Below are 18,315 nucleotides of genomic sequence, written 5' to 3' on the forward strand. Positions count from 1 at the left end.
ATATATAGTGGATAGAAAGCATTCAGTCATAGTTCTCACAGTAACACCATTTCCTGAAGGCAACATGACAGAGGAGAGGAGCCTTCTTTGTTAGGCTGTCACTCATAATGCCACGCCCCTCTGAGTTGAAGCCACGCCCCCTATGCAAAATCAGGGCCAAAAGTCTGAAACCGAAAAAAAATGATCTGAAAGTGAAAAACAGATCTGAAACCGAAAAAAAAAAGATTTGAAACCGAAAAAAAAAGATTTGAAGCCGTAAAAAAAAATAAGTTTTGAATCTGAAAACATGAAATGTGAAACTGAAAAGAAATATAAAAGTGAAAAATTTATAATTTATTCAAAATAATTCCAGAATTGAATCTAAATTTTATTCAAACTGAAAGAAAAATTGGTACACTTATTTTTAGTTTGAATACATGGTTTTATTTTTTCCAAGTTTTGACCAAAACTTAAATTTTCAATTTCAAGCTTTAGTTTTTCAACTATATATATTTTTTTCAAATTAACAAAACATTTGGCCCTGATTTAGCTCCATAGTAGACTGCCAGGAAATAGTTTTTGATGACTGATACAAAAATATTAACACCAAAAACAAATTACTGGGGCAACCTCTAGCTCACCTTGTGTTCCCTGTGTAGGCGGAGTCCTTGGCAGCGGCCTGGGTTTGAGTCCGACCCGCGGCCCTTTGCTGCATGTCGTCCCCCTCTCTCTCCCCTTCCTTGTCTTGAAGCTATCCTGTCAATTAACGGCCATAAAAGCCCCAAAACTAATCTTAAAAACTTTAAACAATAAACTTGAAATACTATGAGCTTGGGCACCTGGTTAGCTCACCTGGTAGAGTGGGCACCCACACATAGATGTTTACTCCTCGACGCAGCGGCCGGGGGTTCGGCTCCGACCTGCGGCCCTTTGCTACATGTCATTTCCCCTTCTCTCTCCCCTTTCAAGTCTAAACTGTCCTATACAAATAAAGGCCTGAAAAAATGCCCCAAAAAATAATCTTTAAAAAAATTAAATACTCTGAGCTCATTATTGTACGTCTGGTATGATAATCTAACTAATCTTTTCTAAAATGGAAATACAGACCTTGGATCATAATGCTTCTCTATTAGATGCTAAAACACTTTAAATTATTGAGAGAAACAAAACAGCTCCTTAAGTTAAGGAGTGAGATAATTAGAGTCAAGCTGAATAATGACACTTATGTTAACTGTTCACTTATTTAACTAAACTTGTTCTTCATTGTGGCTCAGTGTCTTTTTTTTATTTTTTTTAATATCTTTTTGGACATTTTCAACATTTATTTTGATAGGACAGCAGAAGACATGAAAGGGGAGAAATAGGGGGAATGACATGCAGCAAAGGGCTGCAGGTCGGAGTCGCACCCGGGACCGCTGCGTCGAGCACCCATACCTCAGTGTCTTTTGAGCACTATGTCAGATAAGGGCTTAAAGCTTCCTGCACATTGGTTGAAGCAGCAGAAAGGTGCAAAACGTATAACCATGATGCAACGTTTTCTACTTTGAATTCTATGAATCCACATTTCTTTTCTTTATGCCCTCCCTCTCTCTTTTTTCTTTCCCTCCTTGTGTGAGTGATGTGTTAACGATGGTGGCGATCACCTGAAGACATTTCTTTTCTATGCGAGTGACAGGGGCAGCGGATGGATGGTGTAAATGTCTGAGCTATCATCATCTTTGATTGGCTTTGAGTGGCTCTGAGTGCTGGGTCCATCCCAACTGCTTCCCTGGGTCCTTAGGAGCAGTGTGTTTGTGTGGCTGTGTGTTTATGTATGTGTGTATGTTGTGTGTTTCTTAGGATCTCTGCGTGCGGTTATGTGTCTGTATGAGTAAGTCCCTTTATGCCCTACAAATGACAAAACCATACCAGGGCATCAAGTGGTTTTAGAGACTGTAATTCAGCTAAAGGATACAGGTTGAAACTGTGTCCCCAGTTGCCCTGCTAAAGTGTTCTTGAGCAAGGCACTGAGAATTTTCACACAAGAGATATTGTGACTCTGATTCATTAATATATGTGCATATAAACAGTTAAATGGTGGAAAAGGCTCTACCAACATCTTGTATCTCTCTTCGTAACGACCAAATGCAACCAATAAACAACTCAATAATAAAGAAAAAATGGCTACTCATTTCCTCCAGGCTTCAAAGGAAGTGTCATCAACCTGATTACCCGACTCCTCCCGCTCTTACATACTCCATACATACCAAAGACAGCACTGGAGGGACGAGAAAGGCTCCCAGTTAATGTTTAACCAGGCTGTGTAAAGACAGAGTTAGATAGCTGAGCTTATGAGCAAATAGACTGTGTGTGTGTGTGTGTGTGTGTGTGTGTGTGTGTGTGTGTGTGTGTGTGTGTGTGTGTGTGTGTGTGTGTGTGTGTGTGTGTGTGTAACAATGTATGGTAATACTGCAGTTCGGAAGAAGCCGTGAAATACTGCAAAAAACATGTAACTATAATCTGACTTAATATAATAAACTGTTCTGTTCAACATGTAGGTGTCAAAATGTTTTGTAGTACACCGGTAATTCTGAAGGATTAGTTAAACTGTATAATCAACATATAGAAAGCTCTTTTCTCATAACTGAAATGAAATCTCAATTTAGTGATTGACCGTGTCGTTGTTGATATTGATAAAACAAGGCGTCATGGGGTCATAAAACCTTATCAACAGGTGGAAGACAATGTAAAATGTATATTTAAAGTACATTTGTCAATTGGAGATCCTGCAGGAGGCCAAATATAGCTCCAAATATGATGATCACACTGCACACCCTGTTAGGTGTGTGTGGTGCATCCATATATGCATACATGGATGTCTGCATGTGTGCTAAAAAGAGAACAAGCTATTTTTTTGGCCAAGTTGGCATTACTTGCACGGTGTGTGTGTGTGTGTGTGTGTGTGTGTGTGTTGGTGTGTGTTGGTGTTTTGTATAGAAAGTGCTGCGTGCAGTAGAACGGGGGATTTGGTGCCATCAGCACAGTGATGTCAGCACAGAGAGACAAACAAAGCCAGAATCCAAACTCTCTCCCAACTACCCACAATCCCCCTGGACACTGGTGGTGGGGGGGGGCCCTGCCTGGGGACCCGCTGCCGTTAACACACACACAAACTATATAACAAGCACACACACGGAGATACACAGAAAGTAACACACATGCAGTTGCGTTCACAAGGTCGGTTAACCACACTACACCATGCCATACCATGTCATACCATACATACATACAAACATACATACATAGATACATACATACAAGTAGTTGAGGCAGTATTTACTCAAGCTCACTTGTGCTGTATATGCATACATCTGCACAACTTTGCTTACATGTCCACCATGTACAGTATAATAGTATTAATACACTCAAACATATATGCATGGTGGCTAGAGAGGTAGAAATACATTGTATAACTGGTCATCATCAATCTTTCCTCATGTTAATTCACACCGGACTAAATCTGGGTTATTTGGTTCATACATAATGTTCCATTCTGGAAACGGTTAAGTAAATTACTTTTTAGCAAAGTTAAACCAACTAGAAGTAGTTGTAGGGAACTCTCTGTATTAACTCTGTAACAGCAGTGAGTGAGCAGTCAAATCAGAAACACACCTGTGTTTGCTTTGGGCTGGCCCTCTGCCACTCCGCACCAGCCTCAGCCCCATGCCTTGCAAATGGGGAATGACATTACTGTTATTGTATTCGTGGTGGAGTTCATATGAATATACTGTGACTGCGTTGAGGCATTATGATAACATGTTTAGATAATATAATAGCACAGGCTGTTTGATGGAAATGCTTATCATAAGGGCCCAGGAAGTCAAGTCAAACTGCAATGGCGGACAACTTAGAGATGCTGAAAACAACAACTATAAAATATCAGCTGCTTCAAATCAGAAATATCAATATTAGATTTGCATACACTAGTAGCACTGTTCTCGACAGGTTTACAGTTACCATTCTCCCCGCTGCCATGACTGTTAGGTTGAGGTGGCCATGTAACTGTACCCTATACATTTTCTAGTCGAGTGGCTTGGCAGTAATACTACCTTGCTGTACCCATTAAGCTACATGGGAATTTAACCCTAAACCCCCACTGGCTACTTAAACAGTGTTACCATACCGCGTCATACTGATGCGTTTTACACCATTTTCATATGGAGCCATGGTACCATTTCTTTATGTTTGACCTTGCCATACCCACAAACTTTATAACAAAACCATCTAAGTCTCCAGAGGAATTACGTTAACATTAAAAACTCTGCAGCACTTAATTTACATCCGATGCCAACATTTAGTGCAAATGCATAAAGTAGTGTGCCATTATCTAAAGAAACAAAAAGTGAGACTTTCACATGAGATTGTATTCATTCAATTACTATACTATTATTACCATATCGGATCTTTACCTAAATTTAACCAATTGTTAATGGTAATACTTTAGTTGAAATGCACACATATAGTAAGAGCCATTTAAGTCAGGTTTCATCCAAATGTAGCGCAAATTGTAACTTCATTTCCAGAAAATTAGCAAAACAAAGTGCTAATGAATGCCTGTTTACATCCATTAATGCTTAATGCTAATAAGACTTTTAGGAGTTGGGCGCTGGTGGTATTAATGCTGCAGGCAGGTGCCATTAAACCATTGCAGAATTGCACAATCCTAAGGGGGTGGTGATGGCGCAGTGGATATGACACGTGCCTTTGGTGTGGGAGATCCGGGTTCGATTCCCACTGCGATACATCAACCAATGTGTCCCTGAGCAAGACACTTAACCCCTAGTTGCTCCAGAGGCGTGCGACCTCTGACATATGTAGCAATTGTAAGTCGCTTTGGATAAAAGCGTCAGCTAAATGACATGTAATGTAATGCAGAAGAAAGGGTGCAACAAGATGAGATAATAAAAAGAAAACAGCAGTCAAACCTCAAATGGTCAAAAACATGATGGAAATATGGCATGTTTTTTTCATGTATTAACTTAAGCAATGTTACAATCCTTTTTTATAAGACTTAGAATTTTCTTCATTAACCAGTTTTTAAATAAGAAATTTAAAAATGCACTTAAAAACAGTTGGATGGAAACGCACTTATTGAACATTTAAAAACTTCCAATCACTGAATGTAACATCTGAGATTTTGTAGAATCGTCCAATATCAAGGTTGTGTCTAGTGAAAGGGTTGATCAGAGGGTGCAATTTTATTGTTAAACATTTTTAATACCATACAGTAGGTACTTTAATTATGTCATTATTATTTTAACAGAACAGATAATAAAGAAGACATCAGTGTAGTTAATTAATAATAAAAAAGAAGGTGTCTCCCCGAGAGATTTACAAGAAAGAAAACTTAAACGTTATTTTCGTAGTGTTGGTGACTTTTGGGTTGCTTGGTTGCATTAAAAAGTTTGGTGTGTGAATAAAACATGAATGTTGGCCCTCTTATTGTCTTAAGAAGTTTCTGTAAAACAGCGTCATGTCAGATCGCACCATGTCAGCTGGCAGCGACTATCTGAAAGAACTGTAAAGCTTTCTGTTTTAATGCTGCCATCTCCTCGTCGAACTGTTGCACAACAATTAGGAACTGTTGCTGTTTGTCTCCGCTCTTTAAATGCCCTTCTGTCCAAAACAGTAGGAGACAGACTGGGGCTGATAGTGTTTGTGGGTGTGTTTGTGTGTTGCTTTTTTGGGCTGTGGGATGAGGGTAACTGGGCATACTGGACCAAAACAGGTCTTCATTGTGCTGCAGGAGGAAGAGCTGGGTCGTGCTGCACCCTATTCAGCCAAGTTTTGTGTGTGTGTGTGTGTGTGTGTGTGTGTGTGTGTGTGTGTGTGTGTGTGTGTGTGTGTGTGTGTGTGTGTGTACACTTTTTTCACCCCATATTATGAGGGGGTTCTTCATATTCAGATGCTTGTTAGATGTGCTTTAGCCAAAGCTTCAGTTTGACACCAAAGAGTCAGCTTTCATTTTTTGCAACTAAACTTCACTGCATTGCAATAAGAGAAGGAAGTCCGTGAGTTACTAGCCTGAAGATACTTGTTGCCTGGTAACACAACTTTGTATCAGGAAGCAGTGTGAACTGTTGTGTGTGTATGTGCAAGGATCCACTGTGAACTTTTAGTCTGCAGCTTTTCACCAAGGCTGAGTGAAATCTTCAGACGCAGCCGTTCTACTTAATACATTAAAATAATAATTCTGTGGTGCTTCGTACAGCGCTGATCACCTGTTAAACTAGTCTGAGCTTCTGTAGTTGTCAGTCTTCCTTTTTTCTGTTTGGGCATCACTGCGCATGCTGCTTCTCCTCTGATCTTCACCTAAATCCTGCAAACAAAGCAGAAAAATATAACATGAAGAAGAAGACTAAGACATAATTAACCCCGCAAGGGGAAGTTACTTTTTTACCTTCTGTTGTTACAGTTACACACACAGGCCCATGCATGAGGATTTCCTTAATGACAACTTGCAGCACTGCTGTTAAGATTTGGCAGCTTTTGTTGTAATCTCAGCTACACAGTACAAAAATGTCACTGATCATCACTCATAATTATTTTTTTCATTTTGATTTGTTTCACCAGTGACGTAACGGGAGAGTGAAGACACGATCAAGGGACCAGAAAATGCATAAACCGGATGGAAAATGGGAACTGGTAGGTGTACACACACACACACACACACACACACACACACACACACACACACACACACACACACACACACACAGTGAGTCCCATAGAGAGACACAGCAATGCCCTGGAGGGTGCCAGTCATGCCCAGCTTCCGCTGCGCTCTAAATTGAGCGTGGCACAGAGTGTATGAAGTCAGCCGTCTGGAAGAGAGCCAAGCATTGTTCCTCCGAGCAGCTGGATGGTAATTACTAGAAAGAGAGAGAGAGACAGAGAGAGAGAGAGAGGGGAGCCCTGCCACCTCACTACTGTTACTGTTGCTACTGCTTCCTCTCCTGGCGCATGTATCATATTTGATCACATATATACATACATATATATATATATATATATATATGTATATATATATACTGTACACATATATTAATTGTCCATAGTTAACCTGCGATTAATCACACATTTTTCATCTGCTCTAAATGTACTTTAAGTTTTGAATGCTCTCATCAAAATGGGAGCGGACAAATATGCTTGCTTAATGCAAATGTTTATTATTGCAACAATCCAAAACTATGACAAATACTGTCTAGAATATTTTTCAAAATAACCCCAAAAGTACTGTATGCTCAAAAAACTATCCAGCGTGGTGGCCATCCAGCGTGGCGTGCCTTGGCGAGGGGGAGGCGGGCTCTCTGCATCAGCCGTATGCTTGGCCAGCAAGTGTTATTTAAGACTCGGCGTATTCCGGTGGTAACTTACTTCACATCGACAGTACATGCAAATAACTTGTCGAAAGAACCATCTGGAAGGGCTTTGAAACTGAACTTGGCATTTAAAAGTCCCTTTTCTTTATCCATTTCTGCTCAAGGATGTTTGTTTCTCCTAGCCATCCACAACGTTACTGCTGCATCGCTTCCTGATTTCCCAAACTACGGAGCGGCCGGAGGCCCAATCACAGAACGTCCGTGCGTTAATCGCGCGTCAAAAAATGAATTGACAGAGAGAGCTGGGAGTCAACAGAGAACCCTCTCGTTGCATGTACACAAAGATCAGTGATGTAGTGAAACCTCAAAAGGAGATGAAACTCCAAACTTCAGCCAATACAGGACATTGAGGTTAGCTTTAGTTCAAGTTAAAAAGTTAAAGCCACTCAAAGGACATAAATAAAACCAAATTAAAATAATATCATCAATACTCATCAATATTGTACAGATAAAAAAGAAAAACAAAAAAAATGGACAATCTTTTTATCCATCTCCCGATGGCGGCTGCTGCCTCTGCGAGGAGTAAAACAGATGGACCGCAGGCTCTTTGCAGCTGATGGTCCACTGATTCGGGCATCGCTGTTTTGTTGTATGGTATCATAGCAACGACTACGACTCACAGAGCTGACAGATTATTTCCATAGATATAGTATCCAGTATCCAGTATATATAGAATGGACCAACAGATCTCGTTGTTCTGGACGAGAGACGGAGACCAGTGAAGTGAATTAGAAGCGCTTTTCCGGTGATGGCTGAGCGTTACTGCGCAGCTTCCAACTGAGCTTGACGACGTAGATGTGACGTGAGCAACCTGTCTGAAAGTTGTAAGTCTTCTGGTAGCTGTGCCAAGAGAAATCTCAATCATTCCCAATCTTGCAGAGATGGAGAGCGTAGATATATGTAAGGATATAACATAGGCACAGGCTAATTATTGCTAACTAACATGCTAGTTAACATTCGTAATTAAACTTAAACACCTAATGTTAGTCGAAACTGCCTGCGAGCTTCTCCTGTACTATACTGTAATTCCTCTACCATGCGACAGTAAGTCGCGTGGTTATGACACAATCATTAGCATATTTTTACAAAACTGCCTGCTACGGAGCCATAACGTGAGGTACAAGGTAATGGAGCCTTTTATACATTGTCGTGTTTCTTTAGAAATAAACAATGGACAAATAGAGTCTTTAAACGCTTCAGATGTAAAGTTATTCGCAGTCAAAGTGACGCCAAAGTGACGCCAAAATGAATGGGATGCTAACGGGGGGTGAGTGTTTGTTAGCATCAAAATGGCGCCATAGGAGCTACGCTTGCCAGACGCTCGCTTACCCCCTTGATTATTTCCTGTTCAAAAACCCCTGCAGCGGAGTGGGGAGGGGCAGTTGAAGTATGCACAGAAGCTTAACCTGATCATATCCCGGTTAAGGTGTATACATGGAGGACTACCCCAGTTACTGAAGGAGTTCTCTAGGTCTGTTAACCAGGTTATGAGAACTCCGGAGTAAGGTGTTGACATGGAGTTTGAGACATCGGGGTATTGCCTTAACCCGAATATAATCAGTTTTTTAAACTGCATGTGAACACAGTGTGATATGTGGTTGAAAGATCCAGAAAAAGCTGGTAAGTAAACCTTGACTTAATTACAGTTTAAATTACAAACAACTCCAATGTGCAGGAGACGTGTTTCCATTTTGCTTCTAATGTAAGAACACATTTAATGCAAACTAGCAATATATCGGACCATTAAACAAAGCAGCTTCACCAACATTAGATTTAATCCTTGAAACAACCTGAAGTCTTTTGCTAGATGACTACAATAGGTTCACATTTGATCAGCAGGTAGTAGAGGTACTTAGATTTATAGACAAGAAGTAGGCCTACAATTTTGTAATACATTCTGAAACCAAACAGAAGCCAATGCAGAGATCTGAGAGCAAATTAAATGTGATCAAATCTGTTGTTTCTTGTCACGACTTTGATTTAGCTGTAGTGGGCCTGCAGTCGACAAGAGACACTGACAATGTCAACAAAAGATGTATGTAAATGATATACAACTGAAAAACATGAGCAAACAATACTATCTGTTGTTTTGCATTGGTATTGCTGTTGCATTACATACTAAAATATACATTTTCAAAGAATCCTTAATATAAATTTTACTGAAAGACCCTTTGTCCTAGACTACAGTACATTTACGATAACAAACCTACGGCAACCGAACTTCCATTAAAGTTAAAGCCTTCCCTTTTTCTCTGCATAATTACCATGTTTTCTGCAACTCTGAGCATGTGTGTTGTTATTTAGCAATTGAAAAAAAAGGCGAGAGATATATACATAAAGATACATATGATGCTGGAGGAAGATGGAAGAAAAGAGAGGGAGAGAGGGGTGGAGAGAGCTTTGCAACCATCCAGGCCTGAGGAATGTGTCAACTTGCTGTCAACTATGTGTTGCTTTGTCATGAGACCGCAGAGCACTGGAAACACGTAAAGTTGCCTTTTTCACACCTTCGACTCCTTCCTCCCTCCCTCCTTCCTCCACCGCCCCTCTCCTCCCCCCTCTTCCCCACACTCACACAGTGGCAGCAGTAGCCAGGCCAGTGCTAGTGCAGCTGTGACCAGAACAATAGCATTCCTCAGGTTTTAAACGCCTGGCACTTAGATTCCTAACAGTCAAATTCCTGGCGGGGAGAAGCTGGGGGTTGCTATAGGACGCCGAGAGCTGTGAGACGCCTTGTAAGGAGACGTACAGCTGTAAAGCGCTGTGTGATTTGTGTTTTTTTATGAGAAGGATGGATGGGTTCACGGGGGGAAGCTCTGTTGTTCCACCTCACGTCCTCTTTTCCTCAGATGAGACATTTCCAACACTCCGATTTCAGCAGTTTAGGCCGAGAGGCGTCCTGCTGCTTTGTCGGGGCATCATGTGTCGATAGAGGCACCTGTTAGGTCAACATGTGTGTCTTGTAATGCTTTTTTGGTTTATGTGGTGCCGAAAACGACACAGATGTGTTGAAAACGACACATTAGTTTTAAGAGCGTTAAATGAGGTGTTAGCAAAGGAAACAAACAGGGATATGTTGTGTATGTATGACAGTCAGGTGTATTCCACTTTGCATAGTCTCCTTTCTAACATTTTTATCTTTCAACCAGTGAAGAAATGGATCTTTCAACAGAGAAACAAACAAATAGGATTGTTTCTGATCCAGCTAGTTTGTTTCTTACATAAAACATTTTACACATCTGTATACAGAAGGTTTTATAAACACTCAACAATATTTTTTTTCCTAATTCCTAAACAGTGCTTGTGCTGCTAAAATGACCTTACTGACAATTTATCCGTCTTTTTCCAACGAGAATGCTTTTATTTTGAAATCCTGTGGATAGGTGATTTTCAGAGAAAATGAAAAGCCCAAATGCTTGGCTTCTTACATCATGTGTTCCTCCTCTGGTGACTTCACTCAAGCACTGAGCTGCCAAACTATCAGCCCATCTGAAATAACCCCAAAAATAATGATTCTCTCATTAACCACGCCTGTTTCACAATTTAAATATAAATGAATCTAATTTAGAAAACCTCGGCCACGATGAAGGAGAGTCATTTAGAGCCAATCTAAAATTAATGAGGGCATCTAGAGAGAGAGAGAGAGAGAGAGAGAGAGAGAGTGGAGAGGGACCCTGCGTGGCTTAACAGATACCGGAGTTAACAAGCTACTGTACTTTAAACACTGGAAAATCCCCATTAATTTTAAAGTTAACGCACTACTGTACTCTGAATGCTGGCAAAAGAGCTTTAATGTTAGTTCAAACACATCACAGCGACATCTTCACACCGACTCTTGGCCTCTAGCTGTCAAACTACTTCATGTTGGCGTAAGCCTGCATTTATCAGACTCTGCCTGGTCAAACAGAATTATAATTTCCTGGACATTTTTTTTAATACAATGGCACATGAATATGTTTTTGCATATGTGCAGGAATCAGCCCTGACACCTTCATGCTGTCAGATTTACATTCACAGTTAAACATCAATGTCCTGTATAGAATTACAGAGCTGCAAGTTCCCCATGGTGGATTCTGCTTCAGTAAAACTTCCAAATAATTTATTTTCATCTACATATGGCAGGAAGAGTGACACATGCACACATTTCCTAATTTCCAGGCTTTCCAATGTTCGAAACTATATGGAAAACCTATATATTTCTAAAAAAAATAAAACGTATGTCTCCCACCTAATTTTTCACACTGCAAGTTTTCGCATTAATCTTCTTATTCTGTTCTCTTTAAACAACTCATTTTCAGCGCCTTTCCCTCAGCGGCCATCTGAGTGGCTGCAACAGATGCCAGCCAGCTCCCACAGTGACTGTTTGGTTTTGCAGGTTTAATTCCCGATGGGTTTGGGTCCAGAGTGATTAGGCTGAGCCCTAAAGGCCAGCAGGCTTGTCAGGTGTCTCCACACATTAACGTTGTTCTGCTCACACCCTGAACCGACAGCACAGCGAGGCAGAGGGGGAAAGAGAAACACTGATCTGGCGTGGTGGGAGGCACAGTGGGATGGAGAGTAGAGAGTAGAGTAGGATAAGTTTTCTATGAGTTTGTATTAACTGTTACATTTAGGGGAGCCCTTTAAATTCAGTAGGATATCAGTGATGTTTAAAAGGTTAAATGACAATGTTGTTTCTTCTGTCTAATACCCCATTTACACGTACATGGTTATTTTTGAAAAACTGAGACATTTCCCTTTGTGCCCTTCGTTTACACGCAAAGGGAGAATTCGCCTCTGAAAACGAGATTTCGGAAAACTTTGTTTGCACGTAAACTGAGACAAACGGAGGTTTAGGCTGCCGAGGAAGTGAGGAATTGAAGAGAGAGGAAGTGATTCGTTGCTGTTGTTGCTATTTTCAGGATTCTGATTGGCTAACGTGGGCTTGAGCTTCTCGTTACACCGCCACCTACAGGTTTGGCGTGCTCTTGACGGCATTGACAGCATATATACACGGGTACGTGTAGACGAACACTTTTCTGAAAACTGACAGCTGTGCACAATGTTATTTTTGAAAACGGAGAGGTTAAAATGTCTGTTTATGAAAATAGCCGGCCACGTGTAAACGTAGCATTAGAGGAAAGAAACCATTGATGTCCTATTGTGTCTTGAATCATAACTCAAAGTACAATAGGACATTAAACTTGGGACATACTTTAACAATTTTGTTTTTTACAGTTTGTGTTAAAAGATTGTTAAAAGTTGTACACAAGTTAGAAAGGATAATAATGAGAATCTTTTCATTCTAAATAAACTAAAAGGATTTGTTTTTCTCAGTTAGGAAACTGGATTTCTAGTCTTGTACAATTAGAAAAAAAAATAATTAGAAAATCTGTGGTATTATTGGTTTGAATTGGTATAAATCTTAAAACGACACCATCTTCCAGGAAGTAAAATAAAAAGGCTTTTATATAAAAATGCAAGAAAATGAAAAACATAGTGGAAGTTTAGATGCTTTTTTCCCTTTCTGATGACTTTTAGTTCCAGATCTTTTCTGCTAGTAAAAGCAACAGACTGATGGATGCTACCTCAACATTTTCTTTAGCCTTTAACCCTAAAGCCAGCTGAGTAACAACACAGCCGACTTTTCCCTGCTGGATTCAAATAAACTTGCATTGTGTCTGTGCACAAACAACTTCCTGCATGCAGACGTGCAGCTTGTTAACGGGGGGCGGGCGACCAAAAACAGAAAGAGAAAAAACTCTTCCTGCTTCTGACCTCCAACCCTATCCTACCCCACCCACACCCACCGCTTACACAGCATGGTGCAAGCTATAGGGGGGGAAGAAGGAGGTGGGGAGATGGCGTTAGGCTTTAGTGTGTGTGTGTGTGTGTGTGTGTGTGTGTGTGTGTGTGTGTGTGTGTGTGTGTGTGTGTGTGTGTGTGTGTGTGAGAGGTGATGCTAGGTTTTCAAGAAGGGGGGAAACTTATGTCCTGGTCTGAGGGAGTTGAGGAATAAAGTGGAGGAGGGGAGATGAGAACCTGCTGAGAGGGCAGCCTATATACACTCCTCCTCCTTCCTGCTATACCTCTCCCTCCATCCCTCGCCTCTTTAAACCCTCCTCCCCCTATGTCTCCATCCATGGGGGTAAAGTACATTACATGCTTGCTAATCAAAGTTCCATTACAAGTTTGGAGGGAATAAAGCAAGAGACTCAAGTCTTCTTTTTTCCTCTTTCTACCTAGTTCAGTGTCTCCTTCACTCCCTGCTTCACCAAAACTTTAACAGTCTGCAGCCTTACTAAGTGTTACTGCAGCCACGACATGCTGGGCATATACCAGTGACTTGGTAACATGTAATGCCAAAATCATTAAAAAAACAACACCATTATTTTTCCTGAATAATTATAAAAATACAAGAACCCAGAATATTTTTTATGTCTCAGCAGTTTGATCAAGACAAACATAATTTGAATGGATTTACAGCCCTAGTTATTGCAAAGGCTTTTATAATGGTCCCCATGATGGCACTTTGCAGCAACAAGTCTGACAGTTGCACAAATTGTAAAAGAAGTTTGAACAACTTGACAGGTTCATGGAAATTGTGGCAGTCTGTCATAACTAAAATGTGCTCGATTGGCCCTCAAAGTCAGAATTCCAGTAGGAAACCCTTATTTCAGTTTGATGCGTCTTCTCCATTTTTCTTTTAAATGCAACACATGCTCGACACCTAAGTGTTCGTTTTTCCAGTAGTGTGGTTAGAAAATAGGTAATTCTTCCAAAGGCTGATTGTAGAAACGGCAACAATGTCATTTAAATCTAAAGAATTTGTCCACTTAGGCACCAAAAGAGAAACATACCTGTACGTGTCCATATGAAATACTAATAGAAATGGCAACAAGAAAGCCGTGGCAGACATTTTTATTTTTTTGTTTCCCAACAAACATTTATGGTATAGAGGTGTGTATACCCCACAAAGGCATATTAATTAGCATATGATATACAGTATGTTGTGTGCAAGATGCAAGATATTTGGGTGTTGGAAGAACCTTATGGGTTTTTCAAAGGGGGAAGGGTAACTCCATAACTCAGCTGAAAGTTTGGCATGATCTCCAAAATCATTAGGGCTGGCTTTCATCAAGTGGCAGCAAAATCACATATCAGCTAAGTCATTATAGTCAAACATGGAAACATGGGCATGGAGTGACTGCCTTTGATTCTACCCCTGTCTAGTTTCGTACTAGATTATGACTTACAAGCCACTATAAGCCAAACTAACAGAAGCTCACATGGAATACTGGGCTGACTTGAATAAGCTACAAAAGCCCCTTCAGAGCTCTGTGGTCTGCTAACCATACAGGGGATCAGAGGATGAGGTCTGCACAATACCACCATGACACACACTGGATCCACTGTACACAATATCTGGACTTACATATTGAAACTGATACACATACGAATACAAAAGACATAGCAGAGACAGTCTTACAGGGGTAATTAGCCATGAAACCTACCAACGCTCAATTACTAATTTTTAAGAGCATGAGCTGTCCTGGCATAAACAGGCAGCTTTTGAAATATAGTGTCGTGTTTTTTTTTGTCCGTCATATGATCAATTATTGTTTTGTATAAGCTACATGTTAGTGCCAGTTGAAAACGTACTGCTTACAACACTTCCTGCCCACTGAGGCAGTGATAGACAACTGTATTATTTACCAACCGAAAAAGCAAAAATGAAGAGGTTTAACTGTTATTTGATACTAATAATAATCATGATTTAATAGCCTCCTCTCTTCATCTTCCTCTTCTGTTGGTAATTGGTTTTAGTGGACACCTCTATGAGTGTAGATTGTTCAGGGGATTATGTTCGGGGAAGCCTTAAATCACCACTAATTATCATCTATTTCTACACACACACAATTCTCATCTTGCCCTCCATGCACCACACTCAAGAGCTTTAATAGATATTTTAAGGTCGTAGCCGTTTTGTCACCTTTAGCCACTGGAAATTCTTCACAGCACTAGTTTGTTATTAGTCATTATTACTTTCTCCTTCAGCTCCATGTTGGGTTTTCAGTGCAGGTATTCAGGTTAAAGCTGTTTGTATTTTACTTGTTTTGAGAAACTTGTATTTTGCTGCAGTTGCTGCTGCAGCTTTTGGTAATCATACTGTAAGGGTGCTGGAAGGGAGACTTTGACTACGTGTCAAAACTCAGACTTTAAACGAGCAGTGCAGATTTAATCTTTTAATCTTTTTTTGCGGTGTTGAACTTTAGTAGAGGATCTAAATGTAGTTCCTACTTCCTCTGGTTGTAACAGGAGTTCCTGAAAAGGTCCCTGGGTCCCCTGGTGATGTTACCCTACTAGTGTACATTTGTTTTGGGCCTTGGACAAGGTGTACGATCATGTCTCTAAGATTTCTGGAAATGGTAATAAACATAAGTAGCAACCTCATGTCCTGCAACATGAATATGGGTCAGTAGTAAATTGACAAACCTGTGTGATAACTCAAGTGAAGGAAGTAATGAGGGAGGGGAGACTGACAAAGAGAGAGAGAGAGAGAGAGAGAGAGAGAGAGAGAGAGAGGGAGAGAGAGAGAGAGATGTAGATGTTCTCGGTCCCACACTGAAATCTGAGATACAAGTGTAGCTGTTGACTGAAGAGTGTGTGTGTGTGTGTGTGTGTGTGTGTGTGTGTGTGTGTGTGTGTGTGTGTGTGTGTGTGTGTGTGTGTGTGTGTGTGTGTGTGTGTGTGTGTGTAGATGAGCGATGAACAGACAACGCTTGTCCTCGAGTCAAAGAGCTCCAGTGGCTAAAACCCCATCGGGCACCCAGACACACACACACACACACACACACACACACACACACACGGACAGGTGATACATCATGGATGTGAGAAGGAGGGGAAACTGGGGAGAGAGAGAGAGAGAGTGAAAAGAAGGGATGGACAGATGAGAAGGAGGTGAAGTGGAGGAGGAGGAGTAGTGGTAGGGGAACTGGAGGGGGTGTGGGGGGGGGACCCAGCTGGTGACAGAGGGGAGCAATAAAGAGCAACGGACAGTTCACTTAGTCCAGCTTGTTCATGTATTTAACGGTGAAACAGATTCAACTCTCAGAGAGCTACTCCTTCACTTTCCATTGTTGTACTATTCAATTCAATTCAATTTTATTTATAGTATCAAATCATAACAAGAGTTATCTCGAGACACTTTACGGATAGAGTAGGTCTAGACCACACTCTATAATTTCCTAATTCCAGTAATTCCCTCAAGAGCAAGCATTAGCAGTGGCTATTGCGATGCTTGTCAGCTCTCGTTGCTGTTGAACCACCAAACAGTTTTCCATGTACAGTAATGTTGTCCTTTGACTTTCTGTTGATACTGAAGATATGTCTGTCATGTCAAGGGAAAAACATTTTTGACTCAACTTTATTGTCCCAATGCAGCCAGGTCAAACACAGGAGACACGCAGACTTGAACATTAAAAACACATAATTAAAAATACAGTATGTAAAACACAAGCTAAAACCCACCAGAGAAGCTCATATAAACGAGCATAACATCGTCATCCAACAATTTTAAAGGGAGGACTACTCATCATCAGTTAACTGATCTGAAGAATGTCAAAGCTTGATGAAATGGGAGACTAAATCATTTCTCAACCTGTTTGACCTGGTCTTCGGTAATCTCTGTCCTGAGGGGAGAAGCTCAAACTTAAAAAAATTGTTCACCCTCAAATTATGAACCCCCCCCCCTCCCCCCCTACTAATTTTTGCCTTCAATTTACTCCCATACTTATTTGTTCCATACCCACAGATTACTTTATTTGTTTGCTGCAATAAAAAAATCATATATCAATCATCTTGAAATACTCATCTATATAACCATTTAAAGGACTTTTTTTTTAATTTGAAAATGTCACTAATTCAGAAAGTCCAAACTGGAAACTTTCAGCCACATTCGATGGCCTTCTAGATAGACTCTGCTCAGTTATCATGGTGTTTATAGACTGTATTTTAATGGATATGTACTGAATAGTAGTTGTAAGTTTGAAACCTGAATTGAAAGATCATGTACATACAGTTTATATCCAGCACAATACAATAATTAATTAACTGAAGTAATTAACTGCTTATTTCAAAGCAGTTACCGGTGGATGATAACAACTTCTCCGAAATCACACAAAAACCAAAGAAATAAAATGATTTATCAAGGTGAATATCATTTTAAAAGCTCTACTTGCTAAGTACGTATTGGCAACACAAAATGTCATCAAGAAGCAACTTTTACTTTTGATAATGTTAATACCCAGCAATCCTGTAAGCTAACTTTCTCACTGTGGGCTAAGGTAGAAAAGTTCTCACTAAATGCTTTTTAGAAGACTTTTTGAGTATCAAGAAACTTTCAGTATTTCCAGCCAGTGGAAATCTAAATAATACATATAATAATTTCAACAAATGAATAGTTTTGTTATGGAAGAAGCTTGATTTAGGCTAAAACAGGTGTAGTTTTATTTAAAAAACCATGGCCGTGTAGCTTAAAGTCTTGGCGAGATGAGATGGGGGGAGGAAGGGCGTGATGGACAGCTAGAGGGAGGGAAAGAGAGAAGGGGGGGATGAAGGGATGAGGGAGGTGTATAGTGCAGCAGAAACTTCCCATGCTGGCCTCCCAGTGTGGCTACGTAATGAGGGCAAGGGACACAGACACACACACACACAGACACACACTCACAGACACACACTCGGGGCTGAGCATGGCCCCACGGCTGATTAGCGGCACACAAAGGCCCCAAACAGAACTAGCAGAGGACGCACAATGGGAGCAGGGCCTCAAGGCGTGGTTTACTTCTGCCCTGAGGGAGGGGGCGAGAGAGGTAGAGAGACAGCAAGAGACGATGGAGAGAAAGAGAGAGAGAGAGAGAGAGGGTCCCACTGA

At 40.7% G+C, this 18,315-nt stretch overlaps 1 long non-coding RNA gene across 4 annotated transcripts in view; it reads left to right on the plus strand.

The window, feature by feature from the left end:
• Nucleotides 1-18,315, plus strand: part of LOC120565490 — a 174,163-nt gene that overhangs the window by 150,063 nt on the left and 5,785 nt on the right. For all 4 annotated transcript variants that reach the window (XR_005640261.1, XR_005640260.1, XR_005640262.1 and 1 more), the window contains one exon: nucleotides 6,592-6,663. This is a non-coding gene — a long non-coding RNA (uncharacterized LOC120565490). The remainder of the gene's footprint in view (nucleotides 1-6,591; nucleotides 6,664-18,315) is intronic.

Source organism: Perca fluviatilis, chromosome 9 (assembly GCF_010015445.1).
Source record: "Perca fluviatilis chromosome 9, GENO_Pfluv_1.0, whole genome shotgun sequence".
Classification (NCBI taxonomy): Eukaryota; Metazoa; Chordata; class Actinopteri; order Perciformes; family Percidae; genus Perca; species Perca fluviatilis.